At 42.8% G+C, this 26072-nt stretch overlaps 1 long non-coding RNA gene across 1 annotated transcript; it reads left to right on the plus strand.

Annotated features, from left to right (window-relative positions):
* The first annotated feature begins 1006 nt into the window (after positions 1–1006).
* On the plus strand, positions 1007–26072 carry LOC109366059. Its single transcript, XR_004158897.1, has 3 exons — positions 1007–7225; positions 18749–19892; positions 19982–26072. It is a non-coding gene; the product is annotated as an uncharacterized LOC109366059 (long non-coding RNA).

Consider the following 26072-nt stretch of genomic DNA (forward strand, 5'->3'; position numbering starts at 1 on the left):
AAGGAAAGTAAAAGGAAAACACGAAAATAAAATTTGTTGAGTCTCCAAGCTTTCCCAGGCAACTCTGGTTAGCCCAGCTCGAACTCTTCCCCCTGCAGCCACTCACAAAGGTATTTTCTTGATACGGTTTCCACACACTCACTGTGAGCCCTCGGAGCTGAAAGTGCTGTCTTCTCACTCTTCAATTTAAAAAAAACTAATGTTGGAAAACATAAAACGCAGCAAAGCCATGCAGACAACTCATCAGGGTCTGCAGCGCCAGGCTCCTGCACACCTTCTGCCGAAGGATGTAGAAACGATTTTAAACTCAATGGTGCCAAGAGAAGTGTGGGGGGAGGAGGGGACAGGCACAGCTGCTTGGAGTCCTTGAGTAAGGAAGTTAAAGAATACCAGAATTAGAGGCAGGTCTTTCACGTGGCTGATTAGTGCAATGGAATGTCACATTTTGCAAAGAAAGTTTGCTTATCAAGCTGCAGATTTATTAAATGTGTTCCAGACTTGCATTGCTTCATTCAAGTCTAACAGAGCTGTAATACTTAAGATGCCCTTTAGCAATTTAATACTCTCTTGTACAAATCATTGGAAAATTTAAAATAGAAAAATATGTCCAGGCTTAACTGTAAGAAGAAGGGGAACTCTGTACAAAAACAAAGCAGAAAGAATGCATGGGTAAAGCTGAGTATTACTGAATATCTTACCACATGTACTATTCTGCTGAGTTATTAGTACACATGCTCTGGTCCACGGGCCAAAGGAGCAACTAGCAGTAATAAGTTACAGAACAACAGCTTTTGGCATCAGGGCTGGAGACTGGCATTGCACCATGCCCAGAAATTACTCCTCAGAAAACATGTTTTATAGATTCTTTTGCCTTCAGTCAGTACAAATGTGGGTTTCTTCTTTAAGGAAATGAAAGGCAGTTGCTGGTCTTGCTGGTAAGAGGCAGGAAGTACTGCTGTCAAACATCAGACAACCGCTCGCACAAAAAAAACGAGGAGGGGGGAGGGATGAAAACGTTGAATTGGTACATCATTAGGACATTAAAGACACTATTTGTTGGAGACAGAGGGAGGGCAAGCCTGTGAAATGCTTTGCTGCTACATAATTACTTGTGAATATAAACACATCCACATAAACATATTTGTGCATAAACATTTTGGGCTGCATACCATGTACAAGTAAGCTCTTCTGAGGCTCTGCGTGCCCGACGTGTGCAGGGATCCGTCCCAGTTTAGACAAGAGAATGTTACTTAACATTGTGCATGCATGTGGGAAAGAAGAGAAGGGCTTTATTTTGCGGTAGTCAATTAGAGTGCTCAACTTTTGTTTTTTTTAAAAGAGTAAAGGCTCTTAAAGCAGCCTGCTCAACCAATTAGCTGCAGTACGACTCGTACTCCTGAACCTGCAGCTGCTCTGCAGAGGGCTGAAGCAAAAGGTGCAGCACTACCTGCTGTACCCCACCAAGAGACATTCCCGGGATGGAAGGGAGTGACAAGCACATCTTTCTTAGGGCAGGGTGAGACACAAATCTGTACAACACAGTACTGCATAGCAGCCACTTCAAGGGGCACCAGAAAGCTGTGTCACTGAATACACAGTTAGTGTGTGCTGAGCCAGGGAGCCAACAACAGGGTGAGTCAATGGCATGCACAGCCCCTGGGACCACATGGAGGCAGAGAATAGACAGTGCTCCCAGGGGACAAAAACAGCACGAGTAAGGATTCACCAAAATTCAGTGTTAAGCGACAGCTGGGCCTTGGATCTCCCCTCTCTTGCCCTCCTCACACACTACCAGACCCTGAGCCATTTTTAACAATTATTGTTGCCTTCCCCTGGCGACCTCACACTAACTCTTTCCATACTATTTAAGGGCTGCAGGCCTGGAAATGACCTCCTGAATCACTGATCCCAGTCCCGTCTAATTGGAGGCAACCGCATCATATGATCCCAGTCAGAAATGCCTCAAAGTGAGAGGGTGGGAGGACATGTAATGATTTCATCCTTCCAAATTCCAGAGGCAACACCCAAGCATTTGTGGCAGAGATTGTCTCTTGCTCAGATGTTGTGGGAAGACTACCATCGCCTATTAACAAAAGGAGTTTGTGCTAAAAGGTGTTTTTGGTTTGCTTGCAGCTTTCTCAGTGTGACAATGGCAGTGCAAGTGAGATGAGATCTGAATAGAGCAGCTCATTTTCACACTGTGCATGAAGCAACTGCATGATGCACTAAGCAGCAGCTTGCCAGGAGACACCAGGAGAGCCTGCTAGGCCTCAGAGAGCGCTATTGAAACAGCAGCTGGTGCAATGTAATGAAGATTGGCAAGGTCTGGTGTATGGTAACAGGGCCTAATTTAAGCATGAATGTGCTAGCACCTCTGCTTTTGAAAGGGAAATGTCTCACAGCCTCTGAATACATATAATCTATTTCCCTGAGCTGGGGTGGGGGGGCTTACTCCTCATTCTCCATTATCTTCCATCTCACACTTCACTGTAGCTCTAGCATGTGGCAGATTGCCCCTGAGTCTGCAGCAATGGCAGAAGAGAGGAACTGGGCATACAGGGTGCCGGTCTCTGAGTTTTTTTTTCTTTCTTGTCATCTGATCCACTTGGTGGAAGAGTTGCACTGTGGGATCAACTTCCTTATTCACTGGGCAGCACATCCTGCAAAGCATTTCCTACCAAAACAGGGAGCAGGGTGGAAGAAGCACAGTGTGCCTAGGATGGGAATAACTGGCAGCGGGAGAGAGACAGTTGAGTAGGTTTGCCTTGATTTTGAGGATTGGATAGAGAAGCAGCCAAAACAAGAGGCATAGAGCTGTTACACCAGCCTCTCTATAAAGCTTTACAACTCCTGGAGGCCCGGGTCACCTGGATGCTGCTTAAAAAGTGCTCTTGGACACAGGTGATATATGAGGGAGTTTGAATACCAACTAGAAGCACAAAGGAAAAGGGATGGAAAGTAGTCTGGAAAGAAAAGAATGGATACTTGCAACAGCTCCTGACTACAGCGCATGGGCTCTTGAGAGGGTTGGACTCACCCAGGCATAATGAGGCCCAGCAGCATCTTCCACCAGGTGTGGCAGAAACAAGAAAGAGGTGCCTTGAATTTCTGGCCTTCCACAGAAACAACCCCCTTGTGCTGCTATCTCCAAAGAAATTGCCAAAATACAATGGTAAACAGCTCCATGTTAAAGAACAAAGGTCCATTAAATATCAAATAGTGTTTTAACTTGCTCCAGAATGCAAGGATGAAATTCAGTTTCCTGTCACCGCTGAATTGTGACAAGCTACTAGCAAAAGCAACTTCAGAGAAGCTGGCATGGTTTCTGTAGCTGATATCCGAAAGCTATGTAGAATTATCTGCAGCAGCAAAGTGAGGATAGCAGGCAAGATAGACTCTGTTGTCAGGAGTAGGCAAGAGGAATCACATAGCTGAGATGTATTGAGGCAGATGATCCAAATAGCTCAGGGGGTTCAGTCTCATCTTCACCAGATGCAGAATATGAACTCAGTAAAGCTGCTTTGTGAGGAAGGAGACAGATTATTTGTATGCATAGTATGGATCTCTTCCACATAGCATTAATAAGCTACTGTCACTGTAACTCAGGTACAGTTATTTCACTTGTATCTAAATTTTAAAATATAGAAGCAACGCTCATATAAATCCTACTATTTAAGGTAGTGTAGATTAGTGTAGGATAGGAGCCCAGGTTTTGGATTTGGGTTGAGAAGAAGTAGTGTGGACCCTTTCTGAATAACTGGGCAGTCCTAAAGCTAATGGCTTGAGAGGTCAGTCATTCACAACAAGGGGAAAATAACTGATTGGTACAGAGAAGCTGTTCACAATCGCAAGCAGTTAAAGCTGTCATTCGTTGAGAGGAACTGCACTGCCAGGGGCTTGGGCACATTTCATACATCAGAGTGTGCCCACGGGCAGCCAATCTGCTCAGGGTTATTCTTCTCTTTTTATGGGAACTTGGCATACCTGTGTGAGATGAAGTCAGAAAGAATCTTTTGAATCACACAGAAATAAGCAGAAGGCTTCATCCATTTCCTCTGGAGATATATCTTCTTATTTCTCCATGTGGTTGTGCAAAATTTCTTGGCAAAGCTCAGCTCTTAGGAAGGATATTATAGAACAGATTCTGCTGCATCAGCACTGTGTGAAGAGATATTAAAAATAGACATAAATAGGAATGGCAGGTGTTGGTAGCATCAGTCTGTAAGTCAATTACATGTGGTTTCCATAAAGTTCATTCTTTAAGAAATCAATGCTAAGAAAATATGATGACTTCTGCACCTACTCTGGATACAAAGAGATCGCTGTGCAAGACCTGAGGAAGAGATCTCCTCAGCTGAAAATGGAGTAGCTGCTGGAGTTCCCATTGCCTGTCCTGTGTCCTCAGCCCACTGAGGCTCAGAAGCGGTAGCAGATAGCAATCAAGGAGTCAGGATTTCCGCTCCCACCTCTCTTTCTTACCCTTTCTGTGACTGTATTGTCTCCCAAAGCTGATCACAAAGGATATGGTGTGGCCAAAGGCTTAGATGGGGGTGATAAGGAGGAGTTAAGCAGAAGCATTTTCACATCAAAAATAATTTGGTATGTGCCCAGACGGTGTGGTAGTGGCTAGCAGTGGAACAGCAAAACTGCTTAATGCTTGTGGCAGGTCAGAGCTAAAAGCCCAAGAAAGTGCTGTGGTGAACAGCTAGTTTTTCCCAGTGCCTTATGTTGCTATGTAGACAAATGGAAGCTACCTATGCGGGTCCACGGATGAGTGCTTGTTGCAGACCGTCAGACCTAGATGTCTCTTAGCTTTCAGGTTCACAAGCACATTTCTCTAACAAAAGCAGTAGGTTTAGGACACTCCTTTTGTCCTACAGGCTCTCCTTCCTCCCCATGTCTCCCCAGATTAAGTGATGCTAGCACTGGGGCATGATAAGCTCTCACTTGCCAGAAGTGCATTCTGACACTGCTCCTGAGCCATTTCACCACGTGTGTCCACCAGAGGTAACACAGTCTCACATCATCCCATCCTACAGCAGGCAGAGGGGGAGCAGCTCCCACTGAGTCCTACAGCAGACCTGCTTCTGTCTGCAAGAAAGGATTTAGCCTGGAGGATCTGAAGATTTTAATTTCCTTTCTTCTCTCTCTGACTTTGCCAGTTTCCTTCCTCTGAGGTCTCCTATACACATAGCAGAGGAGAGAAAAGCAGAGAGAAGGAGGGTCTCAAAATAGCCTGACTGCCTGCTAAACTCTGGTTGGTTGGTGGCACTTCCCAGGTCTGTAGTGAGGAAAGGTGACAGTCAAGGTAAAGGTGGATTATGGGAGTCCAGCCACCAGGATATTATACATTTTTAACAGAGAATTTGTCATTTCTATAAGGAAAGTATTCAGTTTACAAGAAAATACTGGCAACCCAGACACATCTTCACTGTCAAAAATGGAGCTATTACAGATGTGGGAAAAGGTTCCCCCATCCAAAGCTGAGACTGCCAAAGGTTGCCCACTCTGAGAGTCCCGGTAGAGATGCTGGAAGATGCCCACAGTCTGCCAGTTTCTTAAGGAGTGGTTCTATTTATTACAGTATTTGAAATGTGAGATCCTGAGATAATGGCTCAGGGATTGCTCAAGACCATGAGATGCATCATCACTGAGCAGACCACTTCTTTCCCCTTTTTCTGCTTTCTCCCTGGTAAGACAACATCTTCTGGAAGGGGGCTTTTGCACACACTGCCAAAATTCAATTTGTGAGTTTGTTCTTCTGAAGCAACATTGAATGATGTAACCCAAATTGCCAGTCAGCTGGGCAACACCAGTCAGTATTCTGGAGCCTGAAATGGAATAAAGTTCATGTACCTGCATTCCTTCTAGTTGTAGCTCACTTAAGCATTTGAAATATCCACTGAGTGAATACTCTAGGGTTTGGAGGTCAGCAATGCTAAAACATAAGTGTTCAGAGACTTGTTTGCAGAGCAAGGTCTTTGACTGGAGGAAGTGGGATACAAGCCAGCACTTCTTCCTGGGGCACGAAAGAGAGAGGATAACTCAAGAGCTTGAACAATCTGCCTTCTGTTACAATACACACCCTGTTTTAACTAATTCAGTGGCCAGGTCACAGCAGCATGCTCTAGCATGTGAGCTCCCAAGCACTGAACATCTACAGTTTATAGCAGCATAGATGAGGTCTTCAGCTGCTGCACTGTGCACCTCACAGCAGCAACAGTGATACTGTTATAACACAGAAATCATCAGTGAGAGGAAACTAATCTTGAACAGGCTAATAGGTACAGTTAAGTCTTTTGGACATTTTTGCATTCTGAGCCTGAGCATAAGAAAAAGGTGCTTCTTCAGCTTAATGCTTTACATGTAAACAAATGCTGACTTAGTAGTAGTGTGTGAATGTGTCCACTGAACATACAGATTTGACCTGGATGGTGCATTCCCCCAGAAGTTTCCTTGGATAGCACATCTGTGAGGGCAGGGCCATGTTACTGGCTGGCCAGGAGGAGTGAAAACAACGGAGCTTGACCTGCAACATGGAGTTAGTTGTTGGCCTTAGTAAGCTCCGACCCCGCTCTGTGAGTTAGTTTTGGACTCACAAGAGGTTTGATAAAAGAAGTGGAGGTTAAATGAAAACACGATTCAAAAGCAAATGAAAATATGCACAGTATCTCTTCCTGCAAACATTGCCTGGCTTTTATCCTTGCCCTGTAACTCGTAGAGCTAGCCTAAATGCTGACTCCCACTTCCTTGAAATGGTTAAAATCTGACTGTGCTCAGGAGAGCAGAGGGTGGTTCCAAACATAAATAAAGATGTGAGGCTAAACATCGGGCAAGCCAAACTGATGTTTCAACATTCAGTAGGGTCTTACACCAAGCTGTACGCCCAGTTGGACTCTGCAGGATATTTATAAAAGTTTGCCTCAGTAAGTCCATCTAACTCTGCTCTCATTTTCCAGTGTACGATATTGGATGTTAATTCTGCTGTTGCTATATGTATGGGAACTGTTGAGTCATGGCCTGAACCACTGATTGAGCACCTGGGAAAAGTCAGCCCTGGGAGCACAGGTGAAGTCAATTCAGCTGTGCGACTGGAAGGCTGCACAGCCTGGCTGCACCTCTCTTAGACCTCATTTAGGGGCTGACTGCCACTGAAGAGACTTTTTTTCTGGAGATCCCTGCTTGGTGAAGCTTTCTCCTGTGAACCTGGAACCTTCAGATACAGGTGAACAATCTTCTTCCCTTCCTTTATAGCACCTTTCTATCTTGCTGGTTCTTCCATCATCACACATCTGTTGAAACGCCTTTCTCGTTGTACTGATCTATTCAATTGCTATGCTATGCTAATAGCATCTCATTTGCAGTCTGTAGCCCTTTTGTTTACATGCGTGAGGACAGAGTGTTTCAGATCAGTCTTGTCAGTCTTATTTTGTATCGTGGCTTCAGAGACAAGACAGGGTGCCAGGATCACATAGCAGCCAGTGATCCCTGGGAAAAAAAATATTATGCCAAGCATAGCATCTTCCAGTTTATCTGAGGTGACTGGGAACATTGTGGAAAGATGGCAACAATGTTATGATAAGCAACCATACAAAGAGATGAAAGTCTTCTGTTTCTTTAACTTATTGTCACTCCCCACCAATGATCACTGGAAGCAGAAGGGGATAAATGCTGATGCAGAAACTGTTTTCTGTTTAAGAAAGTTTGTATCTTCATATTTATTTTGTGTTTGAAAACATTGTGCTCATTGCATGGAGCACAAGATATCTCTGGATATCTCTATGAATAGAGTATATCAAGACTATGGAATATATAGAGTATACAGAGATACACTCTCCATATCTTTATATATTTTGGATCACTGGAATTGACACTCCATTATTTGGAGTAGTGAGAAGGTGCCTGTATTTTAATGCCTCACCCAGTCTTTGTGGCCTATCACTGACCTTCTGGAAATGAAGAGCTGGAGTCCAGCTGAAGCACAGCCTGTGCTTTAGAAACACAATTGAAGCATGTTCTGATGTTGGCAGCATAAGCCCACTGTTTCCAGGGATGCAGGAGCCTCCGACCTCACACTGGTGAGACTGAGCCTGGAACTGTGTTTCCCTCTGTATTGATAAATATCCTAAGGATTGCCCATATGTGCATGTTTTTAATTACTGGAGCTCTGCAGCCTAGAAGGACAGCATAATCAAGCGCCCTTGCTTAATTGTTTAAAGTGCTGTGCATGTTGCTCGGATTCCTCCTGGCACTGCTAGATCAGCTATCAAATAGGAATGCTAAACTTTGAAAGCCAGACAATTTTTTATTACAATGTCTTGGTAATTGCCCTTCTCTTTACTTCTCCTGCCTTCCCCTTTCTCTGTGCTCCATCTCAAGCAATTCAATCATATTTTATTGCTGTATTTTATGGCGGCGTAATTAGCCTAGAGGACTAAAAATTTATGCCTCTACAAAACTCATGTTAGTTTCCATCACTGTTGGAATCCAAAATAGTTTTCTACCACTGTTGTGTGAGCATTTTTCTTGTTCACAGAGAAACAGTGTTCTGCATAGCTACTCTTGATCCTATTCCCATTACTTCCATTAATAAAAAAAGCTGCTGGATGTTAGAAGCTGTCCTAGGGCCAGTGATCTCTTGTCCAAAGTTTCTTCTCCAAAAGAGTGATCAAATGCTGGAACAGGCTGCCCAGGAAGGTGATTGGGTCACTGTCCCTGGATATGTTCAAGAAACATCTAGATGTTGTACTAAGGAACATGGTTTAGTGGGGAGGTATTGGTGGTAGGCGGATGGTTGGACTGAATGATCTTGCAGGTCTCTTCCAACCTTGGTCATTCTATGATTTGCTGCTGTGTTGGTTGGGAAATCATGGATGTGTCAGTCAGTGTGACTGAGCAGGGTTTTGTTTGCAGCCCCTTTAAATACTAGTTGCGGCAGCAGCAATGAGACAAGACTGCTCCCTACACAGCAGAATGACAGACATCGCTGCTTTTGTTTAATTACTAACTAGTTAGGAAATTCATTGTATTTCAGCCATTGCTCCAGGGACTACCTGCCCACAAGCACTATGTGTCAGCAAGTTGGAAGTCAGCAAGTTGGAAGTCATAGACTTGACAGGCAGTCATACAGGGAGATGGATGTCATTTGTTTCTTTAACTTATTGTCAGCCTTTGGCCACCTTCATATGTTCTCTCCGCTGAGCAGATGGAAGTAACTGTCCCTTGCCATGCAGTGCTCAGTTTTCTCACTGACTATCCAGTGTCTCATGGAAAATCTCTCAAAGCTACTATCTCAGAATCTGTAAATGTCCCAGCAGGGCTTCTTGGACATGTCTGCAAGGTTGAGCAATAGATTTGTTTCTAAGAATCATGAACACTGCTACTTCATGTGACAGGGCAAATTTGGCCCCTTCTGTGGTACCAGTGGGACTGAAATGGTCTCATTCACACAACAGCCTCCCTTCTCAAGAGAATATAAAACCTCCCAAACTGAAAAGGAAGCAATTGACATTTGCCAAGTTCATGTGAAAATGATCATTTATTGTCGGGAGCCGAAGAAGCCACTGGAGCAAGCTATCCAAAGAAAGCTGTTAGAAACAGCTGACTCCTGATGAGGCAGGTCAAACCTAATTATCTCTTTCAACTTCAACACCTATGCAGTTATGGTGAAGCACAGGAAAGCACTCGGAACTCTTCTTTCATTGTGAGCAAGATACAAGCAAGAGGACATGACCACAAGCAGTGTTACTCTCAGGAAGTGCCAGTTGAATCTCCCATCCCTGCAGTTTTTTCCTCACGAATTCCCCAATGGACATCATGACTGCACTGATCTTGAACAGAGGCTTTTATGGTTTTGTCCAAAATGACTGTGCATTCTGTAGTACCCTATGCCAAAATCAACCTCTCGATCTTTAATAATTTACTGAAAATGTGATAAATGTGCCCCAAGAATATGTGCAACCAAGAAAATCTCACACTTTGTGAAGCAGTAAATCTTGCTGTAATCAACACAAAAACTCTTTGCATATTTTTTGCTAATAAGACTCAGTACTTCCATGGGGAGACAAAAAATTTTTCACTCACTTCTCTACAGGGTAAATGTCTTTCCCTCTCTGTAGATGGTGGCTTGCAGGCAGACCCTCTTCCAATATGAATGGCCTGCATTTGTCCTGTCAGCCATGAGGTTTGTAGGTGCTTTGGGATTCAGCACTACAGTGGCAGTGGGAGGCTGATGTGGTGTCACGGTGCAGTCCCTCCACTGGCAGTCAGCTCAACTCCTGTCCATGTGTCTTAGTGTGCAACTGCTGATATGAGCACAGTGGGGCTCATCAACTTACCCACGCAGGCTAGAGGTAAACAAGTGACGCTGAGAGCAGTCTTGTGGCCTCCATTTACAGGCAGTCTGAGTACAGCCATGTGCCTTTTGGTATGTTTTTTCTTTCCATGCTTATCTTGGCCAGTGATTGTTTACACTCATCTGTGGGACTGAGGAAATTAAAACAGCAAGTGGAGGTGTGCTGGTAGGCCTCTCTTTATTTCTCCCTCCCTACGCAAGCCAAATTCTATCTTAAGTGTAGCATGGAAATGTCTCCCTGCCAGACTCCTGCTAGGACCACGCCGTGCCAGGGATCTCACTCAGAGAGCAGCTGATGTCATATGAGGGCAGCAAGTGGTTGTTCATGTGGTGATTTTTCTTCAGGATGTGATGAAGGGGTTTATGTTGAGAAAAGTATGTCAACAGGTCAGAAACATTAACAACAGTAGTCTTTCCAGGGTTGCTTATGCTTACCGTGCCTTCACAAGTATTTTTAAAAAGCAGTCTGTTGATGGAAAGCAGCTCCATTGTATCTGGAGACCCAGTCTCAATTGTTTTCATGGAGCTGAGCATTCAGTCCAGGAGAACTCAGCAGAACATAAGATATCACATAAAAAAGCCGTTTCCTGGTAACATGGCATCTTCCCTGGCAAAAGCTTCTTAAAACAAACAAAAAAGGCACAGTAGATAAACTTCTCAATTCCAGACTTGCTTTAGATCATATTTGTCTGACAGTATGCACTGTTGGTCACACAGTAAGCAACTTTCCCTTCCTTTCTTATTCCTGCTACAAGGTCCTGCACACACCCTATATATGTTTACAGATATAGACCTATGATTACTTTGGAAGTGCAAAATACTTGGCGTAAAGGATTGGGACAGAGTTTGCTTGGCTCTGACAAACCTCAATGCCTTCAGATTTGGCTGGCCCCAAACAAAATCTGTGCTTCAAAACATGATTTGATTTCTCAGCAATAAAGCAAATGTCTCAGACCGTGCTTTTTGGCTTTGTATCACGATCTGACCTGTTCCCTTCAGGGCTTAGGAGGAGGTTGGGGGAAGAACAGAGATGCACAACTGAAACTGGCATTTCAGAGGGATTTCTGGCTTTGATTCCTCCTTTATGGAATCCTATCAACCAGCACAATTGTCTGAGTGTGAGTTTGAGTGGTCCTATCTGGCCATTTCAGTGTGAATCAGCAAGTGCATGAGATATTGCCTGTGCCTTTGGAGACAGCATCATTTAAAGGGATTTAAAGTTGTTTGTTGCTTTGGATTTGCTATGGGCTCTTTGCTCTCAGCTACCTCATACCTGAAATGGACAACTTGTTCTGCCTGCCTTCCCCTTTCTACTCCATACACACTCCTGCTTCTTCTGTCTCCAGCTAGACCTGGAGAGGCTCACAGTAATTCCTCTTACTGAGTTTAGGGCTGCTCAGGACCTTTGAAAGAGCTATACATGACATGTATGTTGTGTTAGTGAATGAACAGTTTTGTACTGGGACATTAATTACCAAGGGGCCTGGCACAGAACAGGGAATACAAGTCCTTTTCTTACATAAACATGTTCAGTTTTGGTTGGCTGAGTACCTGGATACCAATTCTCTATGGGTTGGGATCACTTTGGTTTATTTATGCAGTCATGTTCCTGTTTTGAATTTAACAACTCCCTAACTATCATCACCAAGGAAGAAAAAATATTGATATGCAAGTTACAGGAGACAGGAGATACTTTTGTGTTCCATTTCAACAGAAACTAAGAAAAATATTTAGCCAGAGGCATCACTAAACAGCCTGCTCAATTCACACAGAAAACTGGATGAACCACATTTGTCACTTTTTGACATCACATGGCATTTCCCAGTTTTTGTTATTTCCAGAATGGGGACTTAAACACTCTCTCTCTGTGTACTTCTGATAATTATATCTCATTGTAGGGGAGAAAAAAAGGAAAGAAAAAAACCTATGCACATTGAAATGACAGGTAATAATCCAAACACTGCATCCCATATGCTGTCTAAATGCAGTGGTACCAGAGGTTTGTATACTGTAAAAAATGTCAACATTGAAAATAGTCTGGGAAACACTGCTTTGAGTTTTAATAATATGGAGTGTTAATTTAAGAAGTCTTAGGATAAGTACAAGCATCAGTTAATTATGTTTTAATAAGCAGAATATAGGCAGAGGCTTTTCAGAAATCAAAAGAAGGTACACTACTTAATACAGTGGAAATATATGAGGAAACAGTTGTGTGTCTGTAAAGTAAATTTACTGATTTATCTACCTCTCAGTCAGCCTTACTGTCTCTGTCCTCCCTTCATTTGCTTTTGTTTCCAGCATATACCTCCAGATGCAGACTTTGGGAGGGCGGTGTAGGACCAGAAATGACTAATTATTATTATTTTTTTTTAATCCTGAAGAGGTAGGATTCTCTTGCAATGTAATCCTTTAAAAAATAATAATAATAATTTCCAGCAAAAGAGTATTGTGTCCGGAGAGGTAAATCTTTTGGTTTTCCTTATTCTGGATAATGATAATTAGTATGAAACTTGAGAGTAGCCTGCATGTAGCAGCATGGCATTCAGTAGGAACAAACGAAAGACACTGCTGATGAGTTCTAAATGAATTTAGAAAAAGCAAAATCTTTATGGAACTTTGACAAGTTGACAGGAAGAAAAAAAAGTAGGTAGAAGAAGAATGATTATTAACTTAGAAACAAAAGTATTTGATAGATGTATCAACATAAATTAGTAGTTTGGTGCATCTGAAGAGAGTTAACTTGAACTTGAGTTAAAAGAAAGTAAACCAGGATAGAAAATTGTTCTGAAGTGACCCACACCATTGCAGTGCCCATCCTCATCCAAGTTTTCAGTATGAAATTCTAAGCACATCATAAAAGAGTTTGAATTCCCTATTGAAGAAGATAGTTTCTTCTAGAGCTTGGCTCACAAGCCAGACTTTAGACAATATGAATACTTTAGTGTCCCTCAGAAAATTATCTCCAGTCATCAAGAGCGATGTTTGAGTGAAATTATCTAAGCATCAGTAAGAGAGAAAAATGTGGAGCCTCTATAATATGTAACCTATGTACAAAGCAGCTGAAGATGGAAAAGAAGAGGGCAGCCTTACTTGTGTTATAAGCAACAATAAGACTACTTTGATACAAAACATGAAGAAGAGGGAAGTAGCCACTTGGCAGATGAAGATGAGACAATGATCTATAGTGACAGAGAACAAATAGACTTACTCTGTTTTTTATTTGTATCTGGAAGGCAGAAACTGCTGTGTGTATATATGCCTGCTGCCTTCTTACAACTAAGAAAGACTGTATTAGACCACTCTGACTCAGAATGAATGTTTTGAAAATCAATTGAAAAATAAATAATAAATAAATAATAAAACTGCTTAAATAACTTGCAGTCAAGAGACCTACAGAGATGATGGAGAAGATCCCGGCCTCAAAATACTGTTACAATGAATCTTGAAACGCTGGAAGGACCTTGGAACAATGCATAGCATTTAGCCAACATCCCAGTAGGTCACCAGTAGGACATTTGACAACACTGCAGTTTAGTTTGCATGACAGGGGATCCTATTCCAAAAAAATGGGATAGCAAGCAGGAAAAAAAAAAGAATTGTTAATGAAATTAGATGGGAACACAGTCATTAGAAGTCTGCACTGTTTTACAGCATAGCATTCTTGCAGGAGACTAATGATACACAATGTCTGTGTAGTTTCTTCCAAAGGGATTAACATAGGGCTTGAAGCCACTCCAAAAAGCTCATTAAAGTGTTCCTTTCAGATGGCCGTGCATGTGCAATGAGTTATTCTGTATTGCTTAGGTACGATCAGACTGAGCCAACAAGATGGTAGTTTGACTACAGTGTCTCAGTCATCAGCTATGGGTCACAGGTAAGACTGAGACAGCGCTGATCTTGCCACGCAGGCATGACTGTAAAAACTTCGCAAAGGACCTTGATAGTTTGTTCTTTTGAAGCCAAGTCAGATGATCGCTGTGACTGAGCATGTGAGCAAGAGACACCAGCAAAGCACTGAAGGGAGTAGGATCTCATTAGCGGCTGGAAACCAAATCGGCTTCTGATAGGGACTGAAAAAAAAAAAAGAAGAGATTGTAAAAACAGAAAAACTTACTGCTTTGATCCAGTTTGAGCAGGGATGCGGTTTTATCCCTATGTATGGTACCAGGGAGATCGTTTCAAGGCCCACAGTTTTAGAAGATAGTTGAAATACTGGAGCGGTGTGAAAAACAGCCACAAAAAAAATTGTGCAAAGCCTAGAGAAAAATGCCAAAGCAAAGACTTGGAGAACTCAGCTGGTTGAGCGTAATAAAGACTTGTAAAAAAATGAGAAGTGGCTTGATTACAGAGGATATCTCCCTCCTGGGGGAAGTTGTCAAGGACTGAAGAGCTCTTAATCTAGCAGAGAAGTATGTAACAAAAGCCAATAGCTGAAAGCGGAAGCCTGAGAAATCTGAGTGAGAAAATAATCAGAGATGTTTAACAGTGAGAATAAACATTAAAACAAATCGCCAAAGAAAGTGGTGGGTTCTTCATGTCAATTTATCATCACATTGAAGCTCCAGGCCTTCCTAAATGATGAGCTTCTGTTAGACAGCCACTTAGCTCCTTATGGGAATAACTGTCCAAACCTTTATAGCCCAATCCAAGGACTGAAACTTAACTGGCTTCAGGAGGCTTAGACCAAAGTGTTGTTGATCTCCCTAACCCTCATTCTGTGGTCTAAGAAACTGGTACAGGTTAGTTTGAATTTTAAAATTCTTATCTACCAGTCCTATATGTCATTGCCCATAGACAAAGACTTCTTAGAGCTATCATCTGCTGGGACTCCGCTGTAGGCGAAGAACTTTATCTGCATGTCTGGAGATGCTGCTGCTGACCGAACGTCTCATTGTTGCTAAGTAACTTGCAATAATGGGGTTTTTCTCAGACATTTCTATTTTTCCCAGAAAAAAAATGGCAGTTTCTCTCTCACTGTCTTCCTCTCTTTCTTTCACTCTTTCATTTTCTCTCCATCTCCAGTCACAATTGCCAAGTCTCCTGGAAAATATTTTCTAGCTTCTGGAACAGATTATTATCCCTGCTTGGTGCAAATCTTCTGTACTGTATTTCTCTGGGTGGTTTTCAAAGCCTCTCGGGGCCCACTACTTCCCATGATCTGGCAAAATCCCTGACCACCACATGGGACCTTGGTTTGTTTGTTTTAACATTTATAGTGCAAAAAAATGAAACCAACCGATGCCAACCATTGGTACAGTACAAAAAGTTAATATAGACCAAACACATTTCTATCCACTAAAGAAAGATGTAGAATAAAGGCCTCACTCAGTGTGAAATTAAATAAAGGCTGGAGTTAAAAGTTCTGTCTTGCAACACATCCTACAAGTGTCCAAACTGCCTGGTAAGAAGCAATAAATACTGGAGCCAAGGGCTTGGGGGGACAAGTCCTCCTGACTGGTCCCGGCAACTTAGGCCCAGAAATAGAGAGCAGGAGCCCTCCGGTTTGTTTCAACTATTGTAAAAATTTAATGGCCTAAGGGCAGACCCCAGCTCCTGTTGGAGAGAGTAGGGCTTAGAAGATGCTCAGCTCCAGGAAAGCTGGCATCGTGTCAAGGCACATGTGACACAGGCTCCAGAGGAGCACTTTTTCTCACCTCGGCTCCTGCTCTTCTGGCACTCCTGCTTTCTTATTTCCCTACTGTGGCAAGCAGGGACAGGAGGTGATTGTCCCCCTCTACTCTGCTCTTGTGAGGCCCCATCTGGAGTACTGCGTCCAAGTGTGGAGCCTCCAGTACAAGAAAGATAGGGAGCTGTTGGAGAGGGTCCAGAGGACTACGAAGATGATTGGGGGCTGGAGCACCTCCCCTACGAAGACAGGCTGAGGGAGCTGGGCTTGTTCAGCCTGGAGAAAAGAAGGCTGTGGGGTGACCTCACTGCAGCCTTTCAGTACCTAAAGGGAGCCTACAAACAGGAGGGAAGTCAACTCTTTGAAAGGGTAGATAACTGCAGGACAAGGGGAAATGGTTTGAAGTTGAAGGAGGGAAGATTTAGGTTGGATGTCAGGGGGAAGTTCTTTACAGAGAGAGTAGTGAGGTGCTGGAACAGGCTGCCCCATCCCTAGAGGTGCTCAAGGCCAGATTGGATGGGGCCCTGGGCAGCCTGATCTAGTATTAAATATGGAGGTTGGTGGCCCTGCATGTGGTGGGTGGGTTGGAGATTCATGATCCTTGAGGTCCCTTCCAACCCTGGCCATTCTGTGATTCTGTACTGCTCCTTGTTGGAAGTGGACTGTGGAACTGATTTTCTCCATGTTCTTTTCTTTGGTCTTTGCATCTTTCTTTCCACTCTTCCCAGTTTGGGAGATTTCTCTGCTTGGCTAAAATACATGAGGTGAAGAAATTAAGTGTCACTGAGACATCTGGGAAAAGCTGTCTTACACTTCATTGTAGCCTGCATACCCATGTTGTAAATGGCAATCTGTCTTCACTTCCTTTCCAAGGTCCCTGGTGTTGCTGCTCACCCCAGTAGGGCTCCTGGGTTTCCAGCCGTTAGTTTCAAGACTGAGACAGTGCCAAAGCTATTGTTTTTTGTATTGGAGTTATGTGATTTCTGTGCCAGAATCTTAAGTAAACCAAGAAAAAATATTAACATTTTTGTGTAAATTTGTATAACTTTTTCCATTAAGACCCTCAAAAATGGCAAAAGTCTTGACTTGTAATTAACCACGTAGAAGTGTATGGCATATGTGTGTCTTTTCAAAGGAGCAGTAGTTTGTTCAAAACTCATGTTTGCAGACCAGAGATGTTGGGAAGAATATGACTATGTATATAGCTCCCACCAAAAGGCCTCTGCAAAGGCACAGACAATCAGAGGGACACGAAATCGGTTTTCCATGCAAACTTCTGTCTACAAGAACAGCTGCTGCTGCTCCTGAGCATTCATAAAGCATGGCTACAATGCCAGTTAGATTGAGGGCCAAGGACTACAAAAAGAGGCAGCATCCCCTAGGTCCCAACATGATGCTGCTTTTCACCAAGAGTGGATGTCTTTTCTGTCCCAGAATGGGAGCTCTGCTGGATGGAAGAACAGCAGTCGTCGCCAGCCATGTGTTCATGCTCTGGGGCCTGCTGGCTTCACTGCTGCCTCTCACCTTGGGCCCCAGCAGTGCTCCCTTTGCTCTCCTACCAGGAAACTCCATTGTATGTGAGATCCCAAACACTTTATAAAGTGCCTTCAAGCCTTAGCATGCATATCAGCACTTTGTAAAGCACACAGGGATGGAAACACACATGCCAAACTCTTTGAGCAGTGAGACTGATTAGCAGTTCAAAGTTCGTCCTGATTAAATGCTTCTTTTCACAGAATGGTGGGTTGCTGTCTTTTGCTGGAGCAGCCTTTTATTGCTCAGGAGCCCAGACAAACTCTGTGAAATCAGAGTTTTTGGGGTTGGTGGGCGGATGTAGGTCTGCTGCAGAGACCTGCAGTGCAGATGCTCAACAATTAAGCTGTAAGTGGACTCCTACACACTTGTAAGGTACACAAGGCCCGTGCAGTGCCTGCCAAGTTCCCCAGGCAGTAACAGTTCATGACACTCTTGAGATATCTGCCAGATGCCGACACAGTATTCTGAAGTTCCTATTTCAGGACATAATTTTAAAAATACTTCTAGCTCAGGATTTAGAGTGCCAAAAAGCATTTGTGTATGAATTGTAATGTAAACCATAAACCCAACAGGAAATATCAGAGCCTTCTCCTCTTGTAGATATGATGCGACTTCGGAGTGTTAAGAAAATGTTCCTTTGTTGGCAAGAAAACAAATACATTTTACTGTCCCATGTGTGCAAAATGAAACAACCAATTAACATATACCTAGCAAAGAAAAAGTATTTTTATCTTCCAGTATTGCCCACACATCCCAAATTGTATACTGATTGCAACATTTATGAGTATTGCACAGGGGGCAGATGGTGAAAACTGCAAAGTACTGAGTTTGGCTGACAAGGAGGCACTGCAGTTTTAGCAACTGAATCAGCAATTTGCTCAGCCTGAATTTGCTCATGTTTCTGGAGCTCATGCTGGGAATTCTCAGTGGCCTACCAACAGCTTGAACATAGTTGCTTTCATAACATCAGCTGGCTGGTGTAGTCTCTCTCAGAGTATTCTTATCCTTTCAGCATATGTCAAAGTTAATTGCAGTGGAAAAGCAGTGCCAAGAAGAGACACTTGTCTGCTTTATCTAATATAAGATCTACCTTCTTAGGTTTTAAGTGTGCATGTGTATTTATCTCAAAATACTTTGAACCTGACTTTATTATTTTCTAAGTTAAGATTCAGACGGGCAAGTCCTAAAGTTATCAAGATGCTAACCCTCTTCTTCTCGGTGTATTTTTACAGGGTAAACACAAAGACAACAACAACTGGGTAATGTACAGAATGCAACTCCCACCCCTGCATCAAGCCATCCTCAAAGTATTTATTTTCTTACCCCATCTCTATATTAGAAAAAAAAAAAACCAACGTGTATTTTTTGTTGTTTCTTTTTTGTTGTCCACAACTCTTAGTAACAGCTGAATAGATTCAAATATCCCCTACCACCCTTCTGACATCCACCCACTGACACACCTGCCATGCTTCCTACCAAATTTGTGAGATTAGGTTGAAGAGTCTGGGCTCTCTCAAACATGACTGAAGCAGGCTGTCAGGAGATGGGCCAATTGATGGATGGGCTTTGCATTAGCCCTTGTTCCTCTGAGCTCTTGCACCATTAAGTGAGATTAAAGAGTTCAAGGATTGGAATTGTGATACCTCCCTAACTGTTTAGTTCAAATGAATCCAACACTTGTAATAGTGTATTAAATGTATTTTTAAATATTTTAAAGCAGCAGTTTTACAACAATAGATTGTGTAGCTGAATACAATGCAGCATCTTACTTACTACTTTCTGTTCTCGGTCCTGCTGCACAAAATCAGCATTTTACACCATGTTATGATAACAAAGAATTTCCAAACAGCCATTACACTGTATGAATACATGGGAAACTGCTCATCAGTAATTCATAACAGAGGGAATTTTGCAATTCTGGAAGAAAGACTAGTAAGTATAGTCAAAGTGTTCCTCTTTCATTTTCTCTTTCACTGTTTCCATACTAGCCCGGAGTGTAACCAGATAGCTTTCTAAGACCTCTGTTAGCAAGCAGAGTTTGGTGTGCAGGCACCAATCTTAATATATGGGAGCTTAGAGGTTTTGAGTGCAGAACAAATAGCTTTTAAAAGCAATACCAATTGCTAAGAGGATCGTATTACAATAATAGATTTGAAAGCTTATACTCCAAACAGCACTGTGGATGAGAGCCGACAACACAGATGAAGAATTTTGTGAGCTGCTAGGAGCAGAGCAGGACTTGCTTATTGCACAAATGAATGTGGGTTGTGGGACAGCTGACACCTCACTGAAATCAGGCCTCTCAATCACCCAGGATTACCATGGGACTCAGGAGGGATGCAGAAGCAGCTCCACAAGGCTGGATGAGGGAAGCAGGTGAGCTGGTATCTGTATATTCAGTAGTACTCTGTTCTGATTAAGGTGAATGTTGTTGTGATAAATATAATAGTAATTAACTCTTACAGCAAATGACAGAAAAAAATGAAGGGATCCACAAGTAAAGGGAACTAACATGTGCTACCTTGACAGAAGACACTGAAAGCTATTCAAATGAGAAGAGATGGATGGATAACTCTGATGATCTCAGCCTCGGTCTGGAGAGGAGTCTGGAAGGAGCTGGGAGCTGCTTAGTTGCTGCTTGACAGACCATGTTTCATCCATGTTGAGAGGAAGCCTCAGAAGCAGAGCTCTCGGTATTTTTCAGACTGCTTGTGCGTTTGGGGATTCCTAAACGCTTTTCTTTACTGTTTCATAACATTTGCATTCTGGTTTGTGTGTGGTATATGCATTGGAAGTAACTTGAAATGCTGGAGGTTTCTTTGCCTGCGTGCCTAAATACAGTAACACCTTGCTTGGCAGACTGAAGAAAAGATTAAGAGTGTTTTGGCTATAATTCTTGACCATGGTCAAATCAAGACCTTGGTTTCCTCAATCACCAACTCCTCATTGGGAGCATACTTAAGCAGCAATGGTTTATGTCTCTAAAATAGAAGAGCTATTATCAACTAAAGTTAAAAATATATTCAGTAAATCAGGTTCTGGTTTGGGGATGTTATGGACGTCACGTAAAAGGAAGTACTCACAAAATAGCATAGTGATGAAATTCTATTTGTAAGTCCACTAGTTTCCAAACAGCTGTTAATGGCAACTTCTTTCTGGACATCAGCAGGGTAGGGATGGAGAATAATGTGAGGTGCAAGGGAGCGTATGGCCCAAAAGAGGCATATAAATCCTGCCCACACACACACTGTGTGAGCAGTTGGAGCTGGCTCACAGACAGCACAAGATGAGTATGTTCTGCAGCAGATGCCACTCTGTGCTGTATCCCATGGCTTTAGTATTTTACAAACATCCTGCTGCCTCTCAAATGTCTGTGAGGGTGGTTTTGGAAATGTAAGCCAAAGATAAGCAATGCAAAGGTGTCTGCTTGAGTCCACAGGCAGGCAGAGCAAGATCTTCAAAGGTCTGAATGTTTGCCATTCATCTTAATGGCATGTTATTACTAAAGTCATGCAGCAATACACGGTTTAGGGTTGTTAACTATTTCACTGCAGGGTAAAACTTGCAAGGAAATGTTAAATTCATGAATAGCATGTAGGTATACTTTAGTTATTCTCAATGCCATCTTGTTTTGGCCTTATAGTGCAGAAACATTTTTATTTGAGCTTCGTATTCGCATTATAAAGAACTGTCTAGAAATTATTTCCAGATGCAATTAGCTGGTATCCTGACTATGATGCTGCTTACCTGACAATCTACCTTTACATCACAATTTGACACTTCTGTGACCATGAATTTATAAGATTCAAGCTTCTGAGGAAAGCAAGTGGGGCAAATCTTACATAATAGCAAAGATCAGCAAGAGCTACACAACTAAATGAAGAAAAAAGGTTGATGTGTTGTGTCTTGGTAATTCTGCAAGTTTTGAGACAGATGCTGTCATCTATTTAACTGAAAGAAGCAAATGTCCCTTCACCAACAGAATGTAAATTGGAGGGGGACCCCAAGTCAAGTAGAAATTTACAGTAGATCTACCAAATTGTTTTTCCTAAGTTGGGCACTGCCAGGGCTGCAAAAGAGCTTTTAAAGTCAAATTCATTTTATTATTACAGAATCTGAATCCTGTAGCTTTTTTAACAGATAAAATTTTACAGGAGACAAAGCAGAAGAAAAAGCATTTGGAAATGGAATTCCTTCTCGCCCACTGTGTCCTGGCAGAAAGGGTCCTTTTTTCGGGCTTCCTGTCAGTTTAGCAGCTCGGGATCTTTCTGTATTGCACCAAAGCCTCCTCTGAGAAAGATCCCTGAGACTCTAGGAAATATCTTTTGTCTCATCACTGAGGCCTGGCTGTATGTCTGTTCTTCTCAGCAGTTTGCCTGTCTCTGCCTGTGATGCAGGCTCTGTGCCTGCTGAGTTCTCCTCATATCCTCACAGGAGTACTCCCACATATTACTCAGCAATTAATTATTTTCATTTTATTGCTTTTTAACTGAATTAATAGGCTATACATTATCTAAAAAAAATCATGCGGAAAATGAGAGAGGCTGATTAGAAAGGAACTATCTGGAGGGTGAGAGGAGAGGAAGCTGAAGGCTATGAACTGTCAGATGAAGTGAATTTTAAAACTAGCTTGGCACTGATTGTCTGTGGTGAAAGAATATCACGAAGAGCAGTCTCTGGCCAAGTTTTCAGGGCTGGTTTCTTTGTTCTTTTTTGCTTTAGTGCTTAATCCCATAAAAATGTACATGGCATTACTGAAAGAAATGGCCCATAGAGAAGATTGGTATGGCTGTCAGAAACAGACAAAATAATGAAGATCTTCGGAAAGATCGGGTAGGAAGAGCTATGAGAAGTACAGAAATATCAAGCACTGGCAGAAAGAGAAACATGAATGAAAAGAGAGAAACTTTGCACATGATAAGATGTTTCTTTGTAGTAATATTGATAATTCAATAATATATTTCAACCTCTGACAGAGTCTTCAAGAAATGTAAGTCACACACAGAAAGGAAATTATCAGCTAAATATGCTTTAATATGAGAATTTAACTCTTCTCACAGGCACCTTTTCTTTTTAATAAATAAAATACAGATTTACTCTAAACATAATAGTTTTGAACGCGTATATCTAAAGCCTCATTTGTTTGCTGGACATATTCCTTCCTATGGCAGAATGTTCAAAAGGTATTTTCACATTTAACTTTGACATTATTCTAATTAAAAAAAATATATATATTACTCTTAGTGAGATAAAATTACACAAATAGCTTTCATTTCTTTTGCTTTTGACAGGACTGCCTGCCTAGCAAATTGAGTGGATATTGTGGTCAGTACACCTTGAGCTCCAGGAAGCTGTGCAAAGCAGAGCCCCAGCTAGCCCCTACAGCAGACTTGAGGCTGTGCAGCTGCCAGCGTAGATGCTACACCAACAGGGCTCTTGTCACGGCAGGGAAACCAGACTGCTGGCAGTGTGTGACAGGGGGATGCTTTGGGCACAAAGGTGGAACATGGTGTCCTGCCTGCTGGGTTGGAGTCCCAGGCAGACAAGTGTCACGCTGCAGGTATGCACATAGGGCACTGTGAGAGCTGCTCCTTAATGAATTGGTAGCATGCCAGCCTTTGATTGGCATGAGGCAACCACATGGGTTTTAATCTCTTCCTCTGCACACATAGTGACTATTAATGAGAGGATTACTGTGAAGTGGCCTGAAACTAAATGGCATGTGTAGAATCTCATGGCTATGTAAGTCACAGGCAGACTTGGATAGCACAAGAAAGGGGCATCCTTCTTCACATTTTCCAGAAAGAAATGTGAAGATCAAATAGTATCAAACTCTTGCACGGAGGTACCCAAACTCGTAACGAACATCAGATCTAAAATTCCAGTTGCCACTGCCAGTATGTGTAATACCGCACATGGGTGTCACCTTGTTCCTATAGCACCGAAAGTCTAGCGATGGGAGAGGTGATCCCATCAGCTGAGGCAGCTGACAAGCCAGTACCTTCTGCAGATCTGATTGTAAAAGATGTTGTAAACAAGCACGTGCCTGGGTTTACCCTGTAGGACAATATAATATCCAGCTATGGAACTGCAGGGTCACTGCTTGCCAAAATAAGACTGAATAAGCTGATGTTTTGCAGGTACTCCAGGCTCACCCTCATTTCTCAAGCACATTCTGCAGCAGTTCGTAGTTAAGGTTACACAGACACACTCAGCAAAACAGGATCCCTTCCACTGGGATGAGGGGAGTAGAGAGATGGCTGCTAGCTGCCAGCCTAGAGTGGAAAGTGAGTCATGGTCATGAAATAGGTCATTTCCACTCCGTGTGAACGCTCTCGCATAGTATTCAGGTTGGTTTCTGTAACAAGGAACAGCCTGGGCTCAGGTTTGCTTCTGGGCTTGCTGCTTCTGCTGCAGATAAGCAGGAAAAAATAAGCTGTACAAAAATGAGTGTTTTCAGCTGATGAATGTATGATTGTGGATTCTGGCAAAATTATTCTAACTTCCACTGATTGAACATGTGGTTTAGTTTTGCTTCATGTATCTATGTAGCTTCTTTAAAAAAGGAAGGAAAAAAATCTCAGTAGCAGCTGCATTGGCTTCTGCTAATATTTGCTTCCCTAACAGAAAACCTAAGCAGTCCAGCAAAAGATGAAATCCTTTCTTTATTTTTATTTCAAATCATATCTTTGAAATGCGAGTTTCTGCTGGCAGATAGAATACGAGCTTATCTATGGCAAGTGGGAGACTCTGCTGTGAGCCTTTCTTTGGGAAAGCCTCTTTGACCCCAAACAGGATATTCTACAACATTTGAAGATTGAGAGATGATAGCAGTATTTTTTCCAGGACATTTCTCAGAGAAGAGGGAGGGGTGTCATTATTGTTGTCATTTCACCATAGCAGATAGAATGCTGTCTGGAGATGCCGCCCTTGCTGGATAATTGATTAAGGTTTGGATTTGAGAGGTGGGCATTTCCTCTATTTTTAGTTACCATATTAGATTTTCACATAGGGAAAAAAAAAGAAAAAAGAAAAAACAACCTTGTTTCTCTTGTTCCTGTTACCTCCCCATGTCACGACAACTCGCTGCTGCCCCTTTTTTTCCTCTCCTTCTAGGAACAGTTGCTTTAGGAGTGATTCTGGTAACCTGATACCACTTGATGTATTTTTGCTGGAATATGGAGCCTACATAAATTGCACCATAAGCAAATTTCTTTATAATGGAAGGATCGGGAAGCTGCAGCTTGGCAGGCCGTTTCATTGGTGTGTTTTTTTTTTTTTAAGGTGGATTTTCCAGACACTTCTTAACAGATGGTATTTGCTAAAAAGAAGAATTTTGCTAAAAGGTATTGGGAATATGTGGTTGCCACTGTTTGTACAGAGCATCCCACCTGTAGGCAAAGTGCCCTAAGTTAAGAACAGATGCTGCCTGCCTGCCAAATACCACTCCATAACCTGAAAGGAAAATCTGTTGTTTGCACTTTCCTATTTGTCTGACTAATTATTGCTGGTTTCACAGGAGCCCAGAGCCTCTTAGTGAAAACAAATCCCATCTTCACAGTCTCAAATGCAGACTTCTTTAGATTCAACATGGAGAGACTTTGGTGGCTGCAACGTGATGTGATGCAGGTGGGGCCCTTGCAGTGATAATCCCTAAAAGGAGCTGGAACAGAGCTTTGGGTGAGATCAAAGATCTTATTGATCATGGCTAGAAAGAGATCAGCCAAACCAGCATGAGTGCAGCCCAGGACTGCCCTGCAGTTTGACCCCTCCCTAGCAAGCTGAGCCTGCACTCCAAATCTTTTTCTTTTAAATTGTTTACATTGGAAGTGGTGTTTATTCAAGGAGCCAAAAGAGACTGAAAGTCTTTGGGCATATATAGCAAGTGCTACAGTGAGAGAAGCTTCTTCAGGCTGCCTCTCTAGCATACATTTGGAGCTTGCAGGGCTTCTCCTCTAACAGAAGAGAAGTGCCTCAGGGCTCCCTTATTCCTCCTGAGGACACTGACCACTGCTGTCAGACAGGGCCTGTACCACCAGTGCCACAGCCTCTAACCAAACTCACCACAGCAGCTCTGCCCACCGGTCTCCACTGCCATGGGCTGTGCTTCAGCCAGTGAGAGCCTTTCTGTCCTCATGCTGGAAGTTGCGTTTCTTATCTGGCATGGGCTGAGGTGTTGGGGAGTATTCTGAACTATGCAGACCATGCAAGCTCTGTCACCAGTCACCCAAAAGGGAGAGCTCTATTACAACCCATTAATGCTCCCAGACCACTCAGGCTCAGTTGTGTTGTCACTACAGCACTTATCTGTTCCCAGAGCGTGCGTGGGGCTGCACCATTCGCCAGCTTTGCTCACACAGCAGCACGGGGATGCATGTTGTGCATGGTGAAGCTATTCCTCAGGCTCTGCGGCACAGGAATTTCTCCTGATAAGGTAAACCCCTGTGATCTGCCCAGAAATGAACCCTATTCTGCAGGAGGAAGGGGAGAAAGTTTTCCATTTCATTTCTTTCACTGAAAAGAATGCTGCTGGCTGAGCAGGTTGGAGCAAGCAGG

The sequence above is a fragment of the Meleagris gallopavo genome, chromosome 2, assembly GCF_000146605.3.
Source record: "Meleagris gallopavo isolate NT-WF06-2002-E0010 breed Aviagen turkey brand Nicholas breeding stock chromosome 2, Turkey_5.1, whole genome shotgun sequence".
In the NCBI taxonomy this organism is placed as follows: Eukaryota; Metazoa; Chordata; class Aves; order Galliformes; family Phasianidae; genus Meleagris; species Meleagris gallopavo.